The sequence below is a fragment of the Eubalaena glacialis genome, chromosome 4, assembly GCF_028564815.1.
Source record: "Eubalaena glacialis isolate mEubGla1 chromosome 4, mEubGla1.1.hap2.+ XY, whole genome shotgun sequence".
Classification (NCBI taxonomy): Eukaryota; Metazoa; Chordata; class Mammalia; order Artiodactyla; family Balaenidae; genus Eubalaena; species Eubalaena glacialis.
This window is the reverse complement of record NC_083719.1, coordinates 90,735,970-90,752,913: the sequence shown is the minus strand read 5'-3', so window position 1 is coordinate 90,752,913 and position 16,944 is coordinate 90,735,970. Positions and strand designations below refer to the sequence as shown.

The 16,944-nt window shown below is 37.6% G+C and overlaps 1 protein-coding gene and 1 long non-coding RNA gene across 2 annotated transcripts in view; one reads left to right on the top strand and one right to left on the bottom strand.

Moving 5' to 3' along the window:
• The window catches only part of TMEM232 (transmembrane protein 232), a 266,422-nt gene that overhangs the window by 209,169 nt on the left and 40,309 nt on the right, over positions 1-16,944 (top strand).
• Positions 3,179-16,944, bottom strand: part of LOC133089861 (uncharacterized) — a 209,979-nt gene continuing 196,213 nt past the window's right edge. The window contains exon 3 of the long non-coding RNA XR_009700754.1: positions 3,179-3,198. This is a non-coding gene — a long non-coding RNA (uncharacterized LOC133089861). The remainder of the gene's footprint in view (positions 3,199-16,944) is intronic.

Here is a 16,944-nt window from a genome sequence, read left to right as displayed (position 1 = left end):
GTTCCATTAGTAATTATTTAATTTATGGGAAAACATTTTGATACTATGTAAATGTCTTGTTTCCTATGAAACCTTTACCCACTAGTTTGATATTTCTTGACTAACTACCATGGTTGCAAAATTGTGATTTTCTACCTCTGTCATTTCTACTGCATTTATGAATCAGCATTCTTCCAAAAATGTCTTCCCTCCAACCTTGTTTACTTATTTATTTAATTTTTCATTTACTTATTTGTATCACTATGGTTTCATTTATTCTTATTTTTTTTCAAAAAAAGTTTTTTTTCAGTTTTAATCTGTTATTCTCACTACTTACTTGGTCCCATGTATTGACAATGGGAGCCCTTTCAGTTAGGCTCCTATATCATTTTGATACATCCCAATTTTTAAAAAATGCTTCCATACTTTCTGGAACAAAATGCTCTCATCTTAGATCTTTCCTGCCCCAATTCTGAAGTCAACTATTTATTCAAGGAAACTTGGTTTCTTTTAGTGGAAAATTGTCTTTAGAAACCATTAAGAAAACAAGGGCTCTTGGTATCTTACCAAGGCAAGTACTTTGAAAAATACTTGGGAGTCCAATTTCATAGCTACTTATTTTTAATATCAATGGCCAGTAGGTATGAGCTGGTAATACTTTTAATTCACTAACATTAGATAAAAAGCAGGACTTATTCCTAAGATTTTAAAATCCTTTGATTTTGTATTTTTAAGATCAAACTCAGTGCTATGTATTTCGAAGCTTTTTGCACCTTTTGACCTTAAGAGACATCAACCTGCTAATGGATCAGAGAATAAAAGCTTTAGTGCCAATAAGAGTTGGCTATGTAGTCTAAAGAGAATTCTACTTTGCCTAGCATCAGGAGGCAAGAAAAGCTACTGATACAGTTGAGAGTAGGAGAAAGTCGATATTTCCAAGGCCATAGCATAAAGCGTGGTCTTTAATATCTCTGTTTGCTACAGGGAAGTATGTAAACAAAATAACAAGACTGGAAACAAAACGTGCCTAGATCAATTTCTGCAAATGCCATCAAGTGGTTCTGTCTACTCAAAGATGCCTGAAGATCATCCCCCAATTTAATTCTTATTACTCTCACAGAGAGATTCATTTTGATTTGTTGCAAAACATAAGACTGAAAGTAAGGGGAAAAAAATAACTCAGTAGAATATAACTGTAGTGTTACACATTAGATGTAACTTTATGCAAGTCAGTTTAGCAAATGTTTATTTAGAATCTTTTATATACAGGACTTCTAACCAATCCAGTACAATAAGGTTATGTTTTAAGATCCAGAGCATGCCATCTCTCCTAACTGCTCCAAACATATAGGAGGGATATAAAAATAGTTTTCAAAATACAAAATTTATAGTCATACAAAAAAATCAAGAAAAGCATATTCATAAATCAAAACTGCAAAAGAACAGAAGTGAGTGAGGCTCAGCATGGTAGAGACTTCCATGGGTTCAGTTGCACTGGGGGTGTCAAGAAATAAAAGCACCCCACATAAGTTGGGGGGTCATATCCAGGCTTACTGCCATAACATTGTAATATGAATTGCAAAATGTTACTTTCATGAAGAGTTTCTATAGAACTGGCATTATTTCTTCCTTAAAGGTTTGGGAGAATTAATTATCGAATTCATTGGGCTTGGTATTTTCTTTCTTGGAAGAAATTTAACTGTGAATTCAATTCCTTTATATTTATTAGAGTAGTCATATTATACTCATTTCTTCTTGAGTGAACTTTGATAGTTTTTACCTTCAGAGAATTTGCCTGTTGCATCTAACCTGTTGGATTTATGGGCATTAAATTGTTTGTAATACTTTACTTTATTATTATCTATTTAATGTTGTAGGATCCATAATGATGTTTCCCTTTTCATTCTGATGTTACCAATTTGTATCTTCCATTTTTTTGTTTTAGTTTTTGTTTGGTGAGTCTGATTAGAGGTTTATCATTTTTATTGATCTTTGCAAAGAACACGCATTTGGTTTCCATTTACTCTTATGTTATTTACACTTTCAATTTCATTGATTATTGTGCCTATACTTATTATACTTTCTTTTACCTCTTACGGTTTAATTTGCTTTTCTTTTATCAGTTTCTTAAAGTGAAAGCTTAGATCATCAATTTGAGACATTTTTTGCTTTCTGATATATACATTTAATGTTATACATTTCCCTCTAAGCACTGCTTTAACTGCATTCTACACATTTTATTTTTTTGTTTTGTTTTCAATTTAAAATATTTTCTATTTTCCCATGTGACTTCCTCTTTGACTCATGGGTTATTTAGAAGTGTATAGTTTAATTCCAAGTATTTGGAGATTTTCCAGATATCTTTGTTACTGTTTTCTAATTTAAAGGTTTTCTTTAATAGTCTTAGAATAAATTTTTTATGATTTTTATTATTTTAAATATGTTAATTATATAAAGTTGGTTGATAGTGCTGTTGCAGGCTTTGATATCCTTATTGATTTTCTGTCTACTTGTTATAATAATTGCTGAAAGAAACTTGTTGAAGTATCCAAGTATTATGGATACTTCAGATCCAAATTATGGATTTGTCTATTTCTCTTTTCAGTTCCATTATTTTTTGATACATGTATTTTCAAGTACAGTTTTTAGGTCCACACACATTCAGGATTGTTTTTTATTCTTAGTGAATCGATTTTTTTCATCATTTTGTAATGTTATTTTTAACCCTGGTAATATTCCTTGTTCTGAAGTCTATGTCACACTGCCTAAGGTGTTTATGTTTTGTAACATTGGCCTTTATTTCTTGGCTTATGGAATTAAAACTGAGCCTTGGTTGTTATAAAGTGAAATGGTAAAAGAATTGAGCAGGCTGACTATGATAAATAGCTCAGATAAGGAAACCAAGGCTTAGTGAGTTCAGACAAGGAAATAGAGGCTCAGATGAGAGGCTGAGATGAGAAACTGAAGCCCCAAGAGGCTGTATGACATTCAGCTAGTTAGTGGCAAAGCCAGGGCTAATATCCTTACTCTGGGTAATCTTTAGTTCCACCCAAACTGAAAGCATTCTGCCAATGAATTTGCCCTGAATGAGCTCCTTACAATCTAATATTTCTAAAGTTATACAGTAGAGATACAAAGTCAGGTACCTTATTCCTGAGGTCCTCAGAATGGAGAATCCACTTCTCTTTGGTAAGAAATTATAGGGAACAGCTCACTGTGCTGCAGGAAATAGCATCAAAAGAAGGTGTAAAGTTATTTTCCACATTCTCTTTCTACAATGAAATTGTTGATAAGGCATAGCATTTTCTCATGACATCAATGAAGCAATCACTTTGTGATAGCAATGTGACCCTCAAAGTCAGCTCCAGTTTTTGGCACAGTGGCTTCATGGATTAGCTATTACTTTTTGGTTTTCCAGGTGTTTCACTAAAAAGCTGTCTATTAAGCACCTCACACACTGAAAAGAGTATATGAATGAATTCAGGTACAATGCTTTCCATTCTGTTTGGAAATGATCACTGCCCTTTATCACTTTTGCAGGAGAAATTATGGTTGACAAGTGTAGTTGGCATAAAGTCATTAGTAGATTGCTTTTTAATTTGTTCTTCCAAGGTTGTCTTTCCTCCAACAATGATTAATACAGAAAATAAAAACACTAGGCTATATATTGGGAAATTCCTTTGTTGAAATAGCTTTTTATCTCCTGCCCTTTCTTCCATTTCCTCTTACTCAAAATGCTACAGGAATCTTGAGATTTTTATAGCTGTCCCTTTTAAGATACAGTTTCAGAATCTTCTCAGAGAAGATTTGATGGAATCTATTTTCAGTCTCAGTAGGAGAATCCTAATTTACATCTCGTGGGTTGCCATGGCCTAAATTGATCTACACTGACCTGGTTTATTTTAAATCAATTCAAGGTTTTTTTCTGTGTGCACACAGAACCAACGACTACCTGTGCTTCAGATACTGCAAAATCAATACCAAGGAAATTTAAGCAATCTGGATGGGTTCTTCAAATAAAAGTGTACTCTGTGTTGTACTGTTCAAAATTGAGAGGGGCACTGAAGTGAAACTAAGAAGCTGGAAGAGTTTAACCAACCAACTAGTCAAAAATTGCATCAGTTGTCTGTGATGCAAAATACATTTTGTCCCACCTAATGTCTAATAATTACTTTTTTTTACCATCTGAAGTGATTGCCAAAATCAATTCATTTTATTGTATTTGTACATACAATAAAATATAACATTTCATTGTATTTCTTTTGATTATATGTAATATTTTTGTGGCAAGATGGACAATTATTATTTTACTACAATTGTAAAGGTCGTACCAGGTTATTTCTTAAAGCCAAGATTCTGTAGCCAGCTTTACTTTAGAAGTGAGATGTGAAAAACAAGCAATCTAAACTGAAGTAAGGGTCTGTGGTATCTAGCCGGGCAGGAGTCCGGGAGAAAGTCTGGACCTGCCTAAGAGGCAAGAAACCATTGTTTCAGGGTGCGTGAGGAGAGGGGGTTCAGAGCACCACCTAAATGAGCTCCAGAGACGGGCACGAGCCGCGGCTATCAGTGCGGACCCCAGAGACGGCGTGAAACCCTAAGCCTGCTGCTGAAGCCACCAAGAAGCCTGTGTGCGAGCACAGGTCACTATCCACACCTCCCCTGCCGGGAGCCTGTGCAGCCCGCCACTAGTCCAGGCTCCCGTGATCCAGGGACAACTTCCCTGAGAGAACACATGGTGCGCCTCAGGCTGCTGCAACGTCACGCCGGCCTCTGCCGCCGCAGACTCGCCCCGCATCCATACCCCTCCCTCCCCCCGGCCTGGGTGAGCCAGAGCCCCCGAAGCAGCTGCTCCTTTAACCCCGTTCTGTCTGGGTGGGGAACAGACACCCTCAGGCGACCTACACGCAGAGGCGGGTCCAAACCCAAAGCTGAACCCTGGGAGCTGTGCGAACAAAGAAGAGAAAGGGAAATCTCTCCCAGCAGCCTCAGGAGCAGTGGAGTAAATCTCCACAATGAACTTGATGTACCCCGCATCTGTGGAATACCTGAATAGACAATGAATCATCCCAAAATTGAGGCGGTGGACTTTGGAAGCAATAATATATATATATTTCCTTTTTCTCTTTTTGTGAGTGTGTATGTGTATGCTTCTTTGTGTGATTTTGTCTGTATAGCTTTGCTTTTACCATCTGTCCTAGGGTTCTGTCTGTCCATTTTTGTTGTTTTAGTATAGTTTTTAGCACTTGTTATCATTGGTGGATTTGTTTTTTGGTTTTGCTTGCTCTTTTCTTTCTTTCTTTTTTTTTAATTTTTATTACTTTTAATTTTATTTTTAATAATTATTTTTTATTTTAATAACTTTATTTTATTTTATTTTTTTCTTTCATTTTTCTCCCTTTTCTTCTGAGCCATTTGGATGACAGGGTCTTGGTGCTCTGGCTGGGTATCAGGCCTGTGCCTCTGAGGTGGGAGAGCTGAGTTCAGGACATTGGTCCACCAGAGACCTCCCGGCTCCACGTAATATCAAACAGTGAACGATCTCGCCCAGAGATCTCCATCTCAATGCTAAGACCCAGCTCCACTCAACGACCAGCAAGCTACAGTGCTGGACACACTATGCCAAACAACTAGCAAGACAGGAGCACAACCCCACCCATTAGCACAGAGGCTGCCTAAAATCATAATAAGGTCACAGACACCCCAAAACACACCACCAGATGTGGTCCTGCCCACCAGAAAGACAAGATCCTCCAGAACACAGGCACTAGTCCCCTCCACCGGGAAGCCTACACAACCCACTGAACCAGCCTTAGCCACTGGGGGCAGACACCAAAAACAATGGGAACTATGAACCTGCAGCCTGCAAAAAGGAGACCCCAAACACAGTAAGTTAAGCAAAATGAGAAGACAGAAAAACACACAGTAGATGAAGGAGCAAGGTAAAAACCCACCAGACCAAACAAATGAAGAGGAAATAGGCAGTCTACCTGAAAAAGAATTCAGAGTAATGATAGTAAAGATGATCCAAAATCTTGGAAATAGAATGGAGAAAATACAAGAAACGTTTAACAAGGACCTAGAAGAACTAAAGAGCAAACAAACAATGATGAACAACACAATAAATGAAATTAAAAATTCTCTAGAAGGAATCAATAGCAGAATAACTGAAGCAGAAGAACGGATAAGTGACCTGGAAGATAAAATAGTGGAAATAACTACCGCAGAGCAGAATAAAGAAAAAAGAATGAAAAGAATTGAGGACAGTCTAAGAGTCCTCTGGGACAACATTAAACGCACTAACATTCGAATTATAGGGGTCCCAGAAGAAGAAGAGGAAAAGAAAGGGACTGAGAAAATATTTGAAGAGATTATAGTTGAAAACTTCCCTAATATGGGAAAGGAAATAGTCAATCAAGTCCAGGAAGTGCAGAGAGTCTCATACAGGATAATTACAAGGAGAAACATGCCAAGACACATATTAATCAAACTATCAAAAATTAAATACAAAGAAAAAATATTAAAAGCAGCAAGGGAAAAATAACAAATAACATACAAGGGAATCCCCATAAGGGTAACAGCTGATCTTTCAGCAGAAACTCTGCAAGCCAGAAGGGAGTGGCAGGACATATTTAAAGTGATGAAAGGGAAAACCTACAACCAAGATTACTCTACCCAGCAAGGATCTCATTCAGATTCAACGGAGAAATTAAAACCTTTACAGACAAGCAAAATCTAAGAGAATTCAGCACCACCAAACCAGCTTTACAACAAATGCTAAACTTCTCTAGGCAGGAAACACAAGAGAAGGAAAAGCGTCTGTGGTAGTTTACTTTGCTAGAGCATGCTGTGCTATTTAACCAGATTCAACACAAATAGCAGTTGGAACTTCTCTCAGTATTTTAGCACTTACTTGTAAACAAATTTTCTCTTAAGTAGACTGCTGAACTATAAAGAGATAATGATTATATTTCTCATTGCATTTCAAAAAAGATCTCATACTTGGAAATATATTACATTATTGGGCTTTTAAAATACCAAATGTGCAATAAATGCTGTTCATAAATGCTTATTAAGTATTAATAATAAACACTATAAGGAAGTAAAGGGATATAAGAGTTCCTAGAAGGGAAAGAAAACTTCATGCTGGAAGAAATTAGGAGATGTTTAATTGATAGGAAGTCACTTAAGTTAGGCCTTAAGGAGGAAATAGATTTTGAACATGGGAAAAAAATTCTATGTTAAAAGAACAGTATAAACAAATTCATAGAAGCAGAGAATTATGGGAATTTTTGAAAATAGTGATTAGAAAATTTAGGCACTGAATGAGGAAAAAGTGAAAGATGAGGTAAAATATGATTGCTATGGCCAGATAATGGTGACCCTTGCAACCCCCCCCAGCTTTCCTTTTTAAACTATGTGGAACCGTCAAAGTTTTAGGGCTATTAAAACACATCATAAAATAACAGGATTTATTAATAAAAGCAACATCTAAAAGGCATATTTTCAGGGTGTATTTAGCTTCAGGAAAATATGCTGTGTTCTGGAGATAAAATAAAGGGGAGTATTCCTTGCTCTCAAGGAATTTTGAGTTTAAAGGAAGAGGTAGATGCACAAACAAAAAACATGAATTATAGGTTGACAGATACAGGGTACTAAGGAAGCAGAGGAGAAAATGATATCATAGGGCAACTCTAGCTCCAAAAACAGATAAATCTAGAATTATCAGTGGCTTAACACAGCAAGTATTTATTTCTTGTTCCCTTAGAGCCAGATATGGTGGTCCTTCTCAGATGGCCTACTGTGTGGTCATTCAGGACCTACCTAGGTTCTTTCATTTTGTAATTTTACCTTCTTCTAGGTCTTCCAAGTCATTTGTACTAGTGGGGATAATCAAGAGGGAGGCACAATTACCTAACTAGGCTACAAAGCTTCTATTTACTCCACTGATGAGAACTAATAGAACTGGAAATGTGGTCTAGCTGTGTGTCTGAGACAATACTGTGGGTTTTGGTGAACACAGTGGAGTCTCTGACCGAGAACATAGCTGACTATGGGGTAGGGATGGGGAGACCCAGGAATGATAGAAATCACTGGTATAGTTGTATTTGGTTGCTTACATCTGGCATTTGTTCTGATCAGTTAGAATGTGTCAGACACCTGCTCTGATTGGCTAGTGCTCATGTCATTCAGCTGTTAAATATTTTGATTAATTTCCACAACTTACCTACACTTGTGAGGGTAAACAGTGAGGGTGAATCCACGAGATCTACTTTAGCAAGACTGAACAAGCAATAGGGTATAAGATGGACCAAAAGTTCAGAGATTTGGAGGTAATAATTTAGGAGGCTGTTTCAAAAGTACAGATGCATGTGTGAAACATGACCAGAGATTATACAGTAAAGATGAAGACCAGACAGAAAACTGAAAACATAGCTTCAGGAAGCTATTTGGGTGTGAAAAACAAGAGAGGGAGAAGAGTAAACTAACTAACTAACTAAGGCAGGCCAAGGATGTTGAGTCTAGATAGTTCAGAGGTTGACGGTGCTTTTACCAAAATAGGGAACAAGGAAAAGGGATAAATTTTAGAAGCCTTCATTAGATTATTTGCATTTTGAAGGCAAGAATCTGCTTTGTAGTCCCAGAATCTGATACAGAGCTGAGCACACGGTAGGTGCTCCAGAGATATTCATTTAATTAATGACAAATGAAAAAAATTACTTCAGTTTTAGATATACTGAGCTTTTGGTGTCACTAAGATGTTCAGGTAGAGATGACCACCCAGTAGTTACAAAGGTATAAACAGAGTAAGGAGGTGATAAAAATCTCCTAGGGAAAGGTAGTAATTAAATCTACATGATTACAGTGAATGGAGTGACAGCAAGTAGAGAAAACTTTGGAACAATCCCTATAGCTAAAGGGGAAGAAAATTCAGGGAAGGCACAACCACAGGTGGAAGAGGAGAAATGGAAAGAAAAAATGTCTCAGAACAGAGAATTTTAAAACGGGGTAGTTAGGCATATTCTGTGACATGGACTTGTTAAGAAAAAAGAACAATCATTTCACTTCACAATTAGAGGTTAAAAACCAGTTATATATTTTATTAATTTTGTAAATGGTTTTCTTTCTTTCATTCACTTTTTTTCTTTTTAAATGTTTTTGGACCTGAAAACACAACAGTATGTATCATGAAATTACAAATTGTCTATGATCACATCTCCTTGAAATTATTGCTGTTAAATTTGGCATATTTCCTTCAGGTCACCTTAAATATATGGAACTAGTCAGTGGAAAATGCATCAGTTGTCAAATGCACCATTTGGCACTATAAAATTACCTTCGTTGAACTGTTTAATGATTTTTGCCTTAAATTCTACTTTGTCTGAAAATAGGATTGCAACTCCTGATATGTTAATGTTTGGATTTCCATAACAAATCATTTTTATTCCTTTTCTCTTTTAATTTTAATATCATTTGGTTTCAACAGTCTCTTGTCAGCTACATTAGTTTAATTTTTCCATTAGCTTCTATAGAACTAGTGGCATTTACTTTTATTGTTACAATTTGTGTCTTCTACCTTTTTGTTTTATATGCTATGTTTTGAATGACTGTTTTTACTGTTTTTATTTTCTATTTAGAATTTGGTGTTCCTATTTTGATTTACTGCAGTGATTAGGAAGGCATGTATTCTGTTTTTAATTATTCTCATGATTACATTCACAGTTCTTAAAAAATGCTATATGTCAAAGATTATCAAAGGCAATAATAAAATATATGTTTTTCATCATATCCTCCTTTTGATCATTTCCCCACTCCATATGAGAGAGGGAATGTAACACATTTTTACTTCTTTTCACTCCATTTTCTCATATTTTAAAACTATAATGTGTATTTTAAGATCCATATAATACTATTTAAATTTATTAAATGTTTTCTCTTTAAGCAACATTCTAATTTTATCCAACTTTAAAAAAAATTTTATTGGAGTATAGTTGTTTTACAATGTCGTGTCAGTTTCTGAAGTCAGGGAGCCTGATTCCTTCAGGTCCGCTTTTTTCCCCCCAGGATTGCTTTGGGTATTTGGCATCTTTTGTGTTTCCACACAAATTGTAAAATTTTTTATTCTAGTTCTGTGAAAAATGCCATTGGTAATTTGATAGGGATTGCATTGAATCTGTAGATTGCCTTGGGAAGTATAGTCATTTTGACAGTATTGATTCCTCCAATCCAAGAACACGGTATATCTCTCCATCTGTGTCATCTTTGATTTCTTTCATCAGCATGTTATGGTTTTCAGAGTACAGGGCTTTTGCCTCCTTAGGTAGGTTTATTTTTAGGCATTTTATTCTTTTTGATGCAATGGTAAATGGGATTGTTTCCTTAATTTCTGTTTCTGATCTTTCATTGTTAGCATATAGGAATGCAAGAGATTTCTGTGTATTAATTTTGTATCCTGTAACTTTACCGAATTCATGGATGAGCTCTAGTAGTTTTCTGGTAGCTTCTTTAATATTTTCTATGTATAATACCATGTCATCCGAAAACAGTGACAGTTTTACTTCTTTTCCAATTTGGATTCCTTTTATTTCTTTTTCTTCTCTGATTGCCATAGCTAGGACATCCAAAACTATGTTGCATAAAAGTGGTGAAAGTGGATATCCTTGTCTTGTTCCTGATCTTAGAGGAAAAGCTTTCAGCTTTTCACCATTGAGAATGATGTTAGCTGTGGGTTTGTCATATGTGACCTTTATTATGTTGAGGTAGGTTCCCTCTATGCCTACTTTCTGGAGAGTTTTTATTGTAACTGGGTGTTGAATTTTATCAAAAGCATTTTCTGCATCTATTGAGGTGATCATATGGTTTTTATTCTTCAGTTTGTTAATGTGGCATACCACACTGATTGATTTGTGGATATTGAAGAATCCTTGCATCCCTGAGATAAATCCCACTTGATCATGGTGTATGATTCTTTTAAATGTACTGTTGGATTCAGTTTGCTAGTATCTTGTTGAGTATTTTTTGCGTCTATGTTCATCAGTGATATTGGCCTGTAATTTTCTTTTTTTGTGTGGTATCTTTGTCTGGTTTTGGTATGAGGGTGATGGTGGCCTCATAGAATGAGCTTGGGAGTGTTCCTTCCTCTGCAATCTTTTGTAAGAGTTTCAGAAGGATAGGTGTTAGCTCTTGTCTAAATGTTTGATAGAATTCATCTCTGAAGACATCTGGTCCTGGAGTTTTGTTTGTTGGAAGTCTTAAGTCACTGTTTGAATTTCAGTACTTCTGATTGGTCTGTTCATATTTTTAAATTTCTTTCTGATTCATTCTTGGAAGGTTGTACCTTTCTAAGAATTCGTCCATTTCTAGGTTGTCCATTCTTTTGGCATATCGTTGCTTGTAGTAGTCTCTTATGATCCCTTGTATTTCTGTGGTGTCCGTTGTAATGTCTCCTTTTTCAGTTCTAATCATTTTATTGATTTGAGCCCTCTCCCTTTTTTTCTTGATGAGTCTGGCTAGAGGTTTATCAGTTTTGTTTATCTTTTTCAAGAACCAGCTTTTAGTTACATTGATCTATTCTATTGTTTTCTTCATCTCTATTTCATTTATTTATGCTCTGAAATTTATGATTACTTTCTTTCTACTAACTTTGGGTTTTGTTTGTATTCTTTCTCTAGTTGCTTTAGGTGTAAGGATAGGTTGTTTATTTGAGATTTTTCTTGTTTCCTGCGGTAAGATTGTATTGCTATAAACTTCCCTCTTAGAACTGCTTTTGCTGCATCCCATAGGTTTTGGATCATTGTGTTTTTGTTGTCTTTTGTCTCTAGGTATTTTTAAATTTCATCTTTGATTTATTTAGTGATCCATTGGTTGTCTAGTAACATATTGTTTAGCTTCCACGTGTTTGTGTTTTTTACAGTTTTTTTTTCTTGTAGTTGATTTCTAATATCATAGCATTATGGTCGGAAAAGATGCTTGATATCATTTCAATTTTCTTAAATTTACTGAGGCTTGTTTTTTGGCCCAAGATGTGATCTATCCTGGAGAATGTTCCATGTACACCTGAGAAGGAAGTTTATTCTGCTGGTTTCAGATGGAATGTTTCAAAATATAAAATAAATCCATTTGGTCTAATGTGTCATTTAAGGCCTATGTTTCCTTATTGATTTTCTGTCTGGATGATCTGTCCATTGATATAAGCGGGTTGTTAAAGTCCCCCACTATTATTGTCTTACTGTTGATTTCTCCTTTTATAACTGTTAGTATTTGCCTTATATATTGAGGTGCTTCTGTGTTGGGTGCATATATATTTATAATTGTTATATCTTTTTCTTAAATTGATCCCTTGATCATTATATAGTGTCCTTCTTTGTCTCTTATAACATTCTTCATTTTAAAGTCGTTTTGACTGATATGAGTATTGCTACTCCAGCTTTCTTTTGATTTCCATTTCCATGGAATACCTTTTTCCATTCCCTCACTTTCAATCTGTATGTGTCCTTAGATCTGAAGTGGATCTCTTGTAGAAAGCATTATACGTGTCTTGTTTTTGTGTCCTTTCAGCCGGTGTATTTCTTTTGGTTGGAGGATTTAATCCATTTACATTTAAGGTAATTATCGATATGTATGTTCTTATTGCAATTTTGTTAATTGTTTTGGATTTGTTTTTGTAGGTCTTTTCTCTTCCCTTCCTCTTTTGTTCACTTCTCTTGTGACTTGATGACTATATTTAGTGCTGTATTTGGATTGTTTTTTTCTTTTTTCTGTCTGTATCTGTTGTAGATTTTTGGTTTGCCGTTCCCATGAGGTTTTGATATAGCAGTCTATATAAATACAAGATTAAGTTGCTCTTCTCTTAATTCCCGATGCATTTCCAATAGCCTGCATTTGTAAATCATAATTTCTGGTTTTGATATCATATTTGTGTGTGAATGATTTCCTACCTTTATGTTTGCCTTTACCAGTGAGCTTTCCCCTTCGTAATTTTCTTGTTTCTAGTGTGGCCTTTTTTTTTTCTGCCTAGAGAAGTTCCTTTAGGATTTGTTGTAGAGCTGGTTGGATGGTGCTGAATTCTCTTAGCTTTTGCTTGTCTGTAAAGCTTTTGATACCTCCACCAAACCTGAATGAGCGCCTTGCTGGGTAAGAGAATTCTTGGTTGTAGGTTTTTCCCTTGCATCACTTGAAACGTATTGTGCCACTCCCTTCTGGCCTGCAGAGTTTCTGCTAAAAAATCAGCTGATAACCTTATGGGGATTCCCTTGTATGTTATGTGTTGCTTTGCCCTTGTTGCTTTTAATATTTTTTCTTTGTCTTTAATTTTTGTCAGTTTGATTAATATGTGTCTTGGTGTGTTCCTCCTTCGGTTTATCCTGTGTGGGACTCTCTGTGCTTCCTGGACTTGAATGAGTGTTTCCTTTTCCATGTTAGGGAAGTTTTCAGCATGTATCTCTTCAAATATTTTCTCAGGTCCTCTTCTTTTTCTGGGACCCCTATAATTTGAATGTTGGTGTGTTTAATGTTGTCCCAGAGGTCTCCAAGACTGTCCTCATTTCTTTTCATTGTTTTTTCTTTTTTCTGTTCCATGGCAGTGATTTCAGCACTCTGTCTTCCAGCTCACTTATTCGTTCTTCTGCCTCATTTATTCTGCTATTGATTCCTTCTAGTGTATTTTTCATTTCAGTTATTGTATTGTTTATCTCTGTTCTTTATAGCTTATAGGTCTTTGTTAAACAATTCTTGTATCTTCTCAGTCTGTGCCTCCATTTTTTTCTGAGATCTTGGATTATCTTTACTATCATTACTCTAAATTCTTTTCAGGTAGATTGCCTATCTCCACTTCACTTAGTTGTTTTTCTGGGGTTTTATCTTTTTCCTTCATCTGGAACATATTTCTATGCTGTCATTTTGTCTACCTTTCTGTGTTTGTGGTCTCCTTTCCACAGTCTGCAGGATTGTAGCTCCTGTTGCTTCTGGTGTTTGCCCCCTTGTGGGTAATGTTGGTCCTGGGGCTAGTGCAGGCTTCCTGGTGGGAGGGACTGGTGCCTGCCCACTGGTTGATGGAGTTGCATCTTGTCCCTCTGTGTGGCAGGGCCATGTCAAGTGGTGTTTTTATAGGTGACTGTGGGGTCAGGACGACTTTAGGCAGCCTGTCTGCTGATGGGTGGGGCTGTGTTTCCACCCTGTTGATTCTTTGCCCTGAGGCATCTCAGCATTGGAGCCTGCAGGCTGTTGGGTAGGGCCAGGTCTTGGTGCCAAATGGTGACCTCCAGGAGAGCTCATGCTGATCAGTATTACCTGGGGCCTCTGCCACCAGTGTCCTTGCTCCTCCAATGAGCCACAGCCAACCCTTGCCTCCCAGGAGACCCTCCAAGACCTGCAGGTAGGTCCAGCCCCGGCTTCTATGGAGTTACTGATTTGCCCTGGGTCCCAATGTATGTGAAACCTTGTGTGCACTCTCCAAGAGTGGAGTCTCTGTTTCCCCCAGTCTTGTGGAGCTCCTGCACTCAAGACCCGCTGGCCTTCAAAGCCAAATGCTCTGATGGGGGCAGGGGTCCTCTTCCCAATGCCAGACCCTCAGGCTGGGGAGCCTGACATAGGGTTCAAAACTCTCACTCTTGTGGGAGAACCTCTGTGATAAAATTATTTTCCAGTTTGTGGATCGCCCACCCAGTGGATATGGGATTTGATTATGTTGCAAAAGCAACCCTCCTACCGTCTCATTGTGGTTTCTTCTTTGTCTTTGAATGTACCATCTTTTTGTTAGGTTCCGGTCTTTTTTTTCAATGGTTGTTCAGCAGTTAGTTGTGATTTTGGTGTTTTCATGTGAGGAGGTGAGCTTAAGTCCCTCTGCCATCTTGTCCAGAATCCAGCGGCTGCTTTTAGTTCGAATGCTTTCCGCCTCTTTCCTCAGTTTGTGCTGGCCATTATCCCCTTCATATGGGGTGTGCAGGTGTGACGGCCCTTGTGTGCTCCTGGGATGGCAGCGGCAGCGCTTGGCACCTGCTTGCAGGTCTTGTAGCAGCGACTGCAGCCAGTGCACTCCTGGAATAGTGGGGGCAGAGCTTAGCACCTGCTCTCGGATCTCCTAGGGTGGCTGCAGCCTGCACACCTCCGGGACAGTGGGGGTAGTGCTTGGTGCCTGCTCATGGTTCTTGTAGCAGTGACGGCAGCTGCAGAGACTTGTGTTTGCCCCCGCAGCTCCTTTAGGCAGTGTCCTGTTGCATGAGAGCACTCACAGAGAAATTAGCTCTTATGATGCTCCCTCCCCTCTTTTCCTGTGCCCCCCAATAATGGCACCTTGCCTCTCTGGTGGGCCTAGGCTTCTTCCGAGTACACCCTCAGTTGCCAGAATCCAACCTCTTCAGCCTGTCTCTGTGCAGCCAACCCCGGTCTTCTCCCTAGGTCTGACCTCTGAAGCCTGAGCTTCAGCACCCAGCCTGAACTCGCACCAGTGGAGGAGCGTCTCAGGCTGGTGATCACAGGGGGGCAGTGCCAACCTTCTGTGAAGGCTGCTCTCCATTTTGCCTTCTACAAACCAGTTGCTGCCCTCTCCTCCTAGGCTCCAAAGCTCCCCCTCCATCCAGGCTGATCTCCCCACTGGTGAGGGGGCTTCCTTGGGTGTGGGAGCCTTTCCTCCTTTACCGTTCCCTCCCTGGGGCACAGGACCCATCCTGATTCCTTTCTTTTTCTTCTTCCTTTTGTCCTACCCAGTTACGTGGAGGTTTTCTTGCCCTTTCAGAAGTCTTCTGCCGGCATTCAGTAGAAGTTCTGTGTGAATTGTTCCACTTTTAGATGTATTTTTAATGTTTTTGTGAGAGAAAGTGAGCTCCACATCCTACTCCTGCACCATATTGAACTGTTAACTCTCCAACTTTTAAATAAACTTTAAAACAATTATTTAGACTGAAATTTGTGTTTGATTTGATTCAATGTTCACTGCTAGTCCTTGACTAGATGTTAGTTTCTGGAACTAGATAACAGATCATTGTCCTCAAAGAGTTTAGAGTCTAATGGCTTTTTCTCAATACTGTTACTCATTCTTTTTTTTAAATTAATTTTTATTGGAGTACAGTTGTTTTACAATGTTGTGTTAGTTTCTACTGTACAGCAAAGTGAATCAGCTATACGTGTACTTATATCCCCTCTTTTTTTGGATTTCCTTCTCATTTAGGTCACCACAGAGCATTGAGTAGAGTTTCTTGAGCTATACAGTAGGTTCTCATTAGTTATCTATTTTATACATAGTATCAAGAGTGTATATATGTCAATCCCAATATCCCAATTCATCCTACCCACCTCTTTCCCACCTTGGTGTCCATACGTTTGTTCTCTATGTCTGTGTCTCTATTTCTGCTTTCCAAATAAGATCATCTGTACCATTTTTCTAGATTCCACATATATGCATTAATATACGATATTTGTTTTTCTCTTTCTGACTTACTTCAGTCTGTATGACAATCTCTAGGTCCATTCATATCTCTACAAGTGACCCAGTTTCATTCCTTTTTATGGCTGAGTAATACTCCATTGTATATATGTACCACATCTTCTTTATCCATTCCTCTGTTGATGGACAATTTATGTTGCTTCTATGTCCTAGCTATTGTAAATAGCGCTGTAATGAACATTGTGGTGCATGTGTCTTTTTGAATTATGGTTTTCTCTGGGTATATGCCCAGGAGTAGGATTGCTGGGTCATATGGTAATTCTATTTTTAGTTTTTTAAGGAACCTCCATACTGTTCTCCATAGTGGCTGTATCAATTTACATTCCCACCCACAGTGCAAGAGGGTTCCTTTTCTCCATACCCTCTCCAGCATTTATTGTTTGTAGATTTTTTAATGATGGCCATTCTGATTGGTGTGGGGTGATACCTCATTGTAGTTTTGATTTGCATTTCTCTAATAATTAGTGATGTTGAGCATCTTTTCGTGTGCCTCTTGGCCATCTGTATGTCTTCTTTGGAGAAATGTC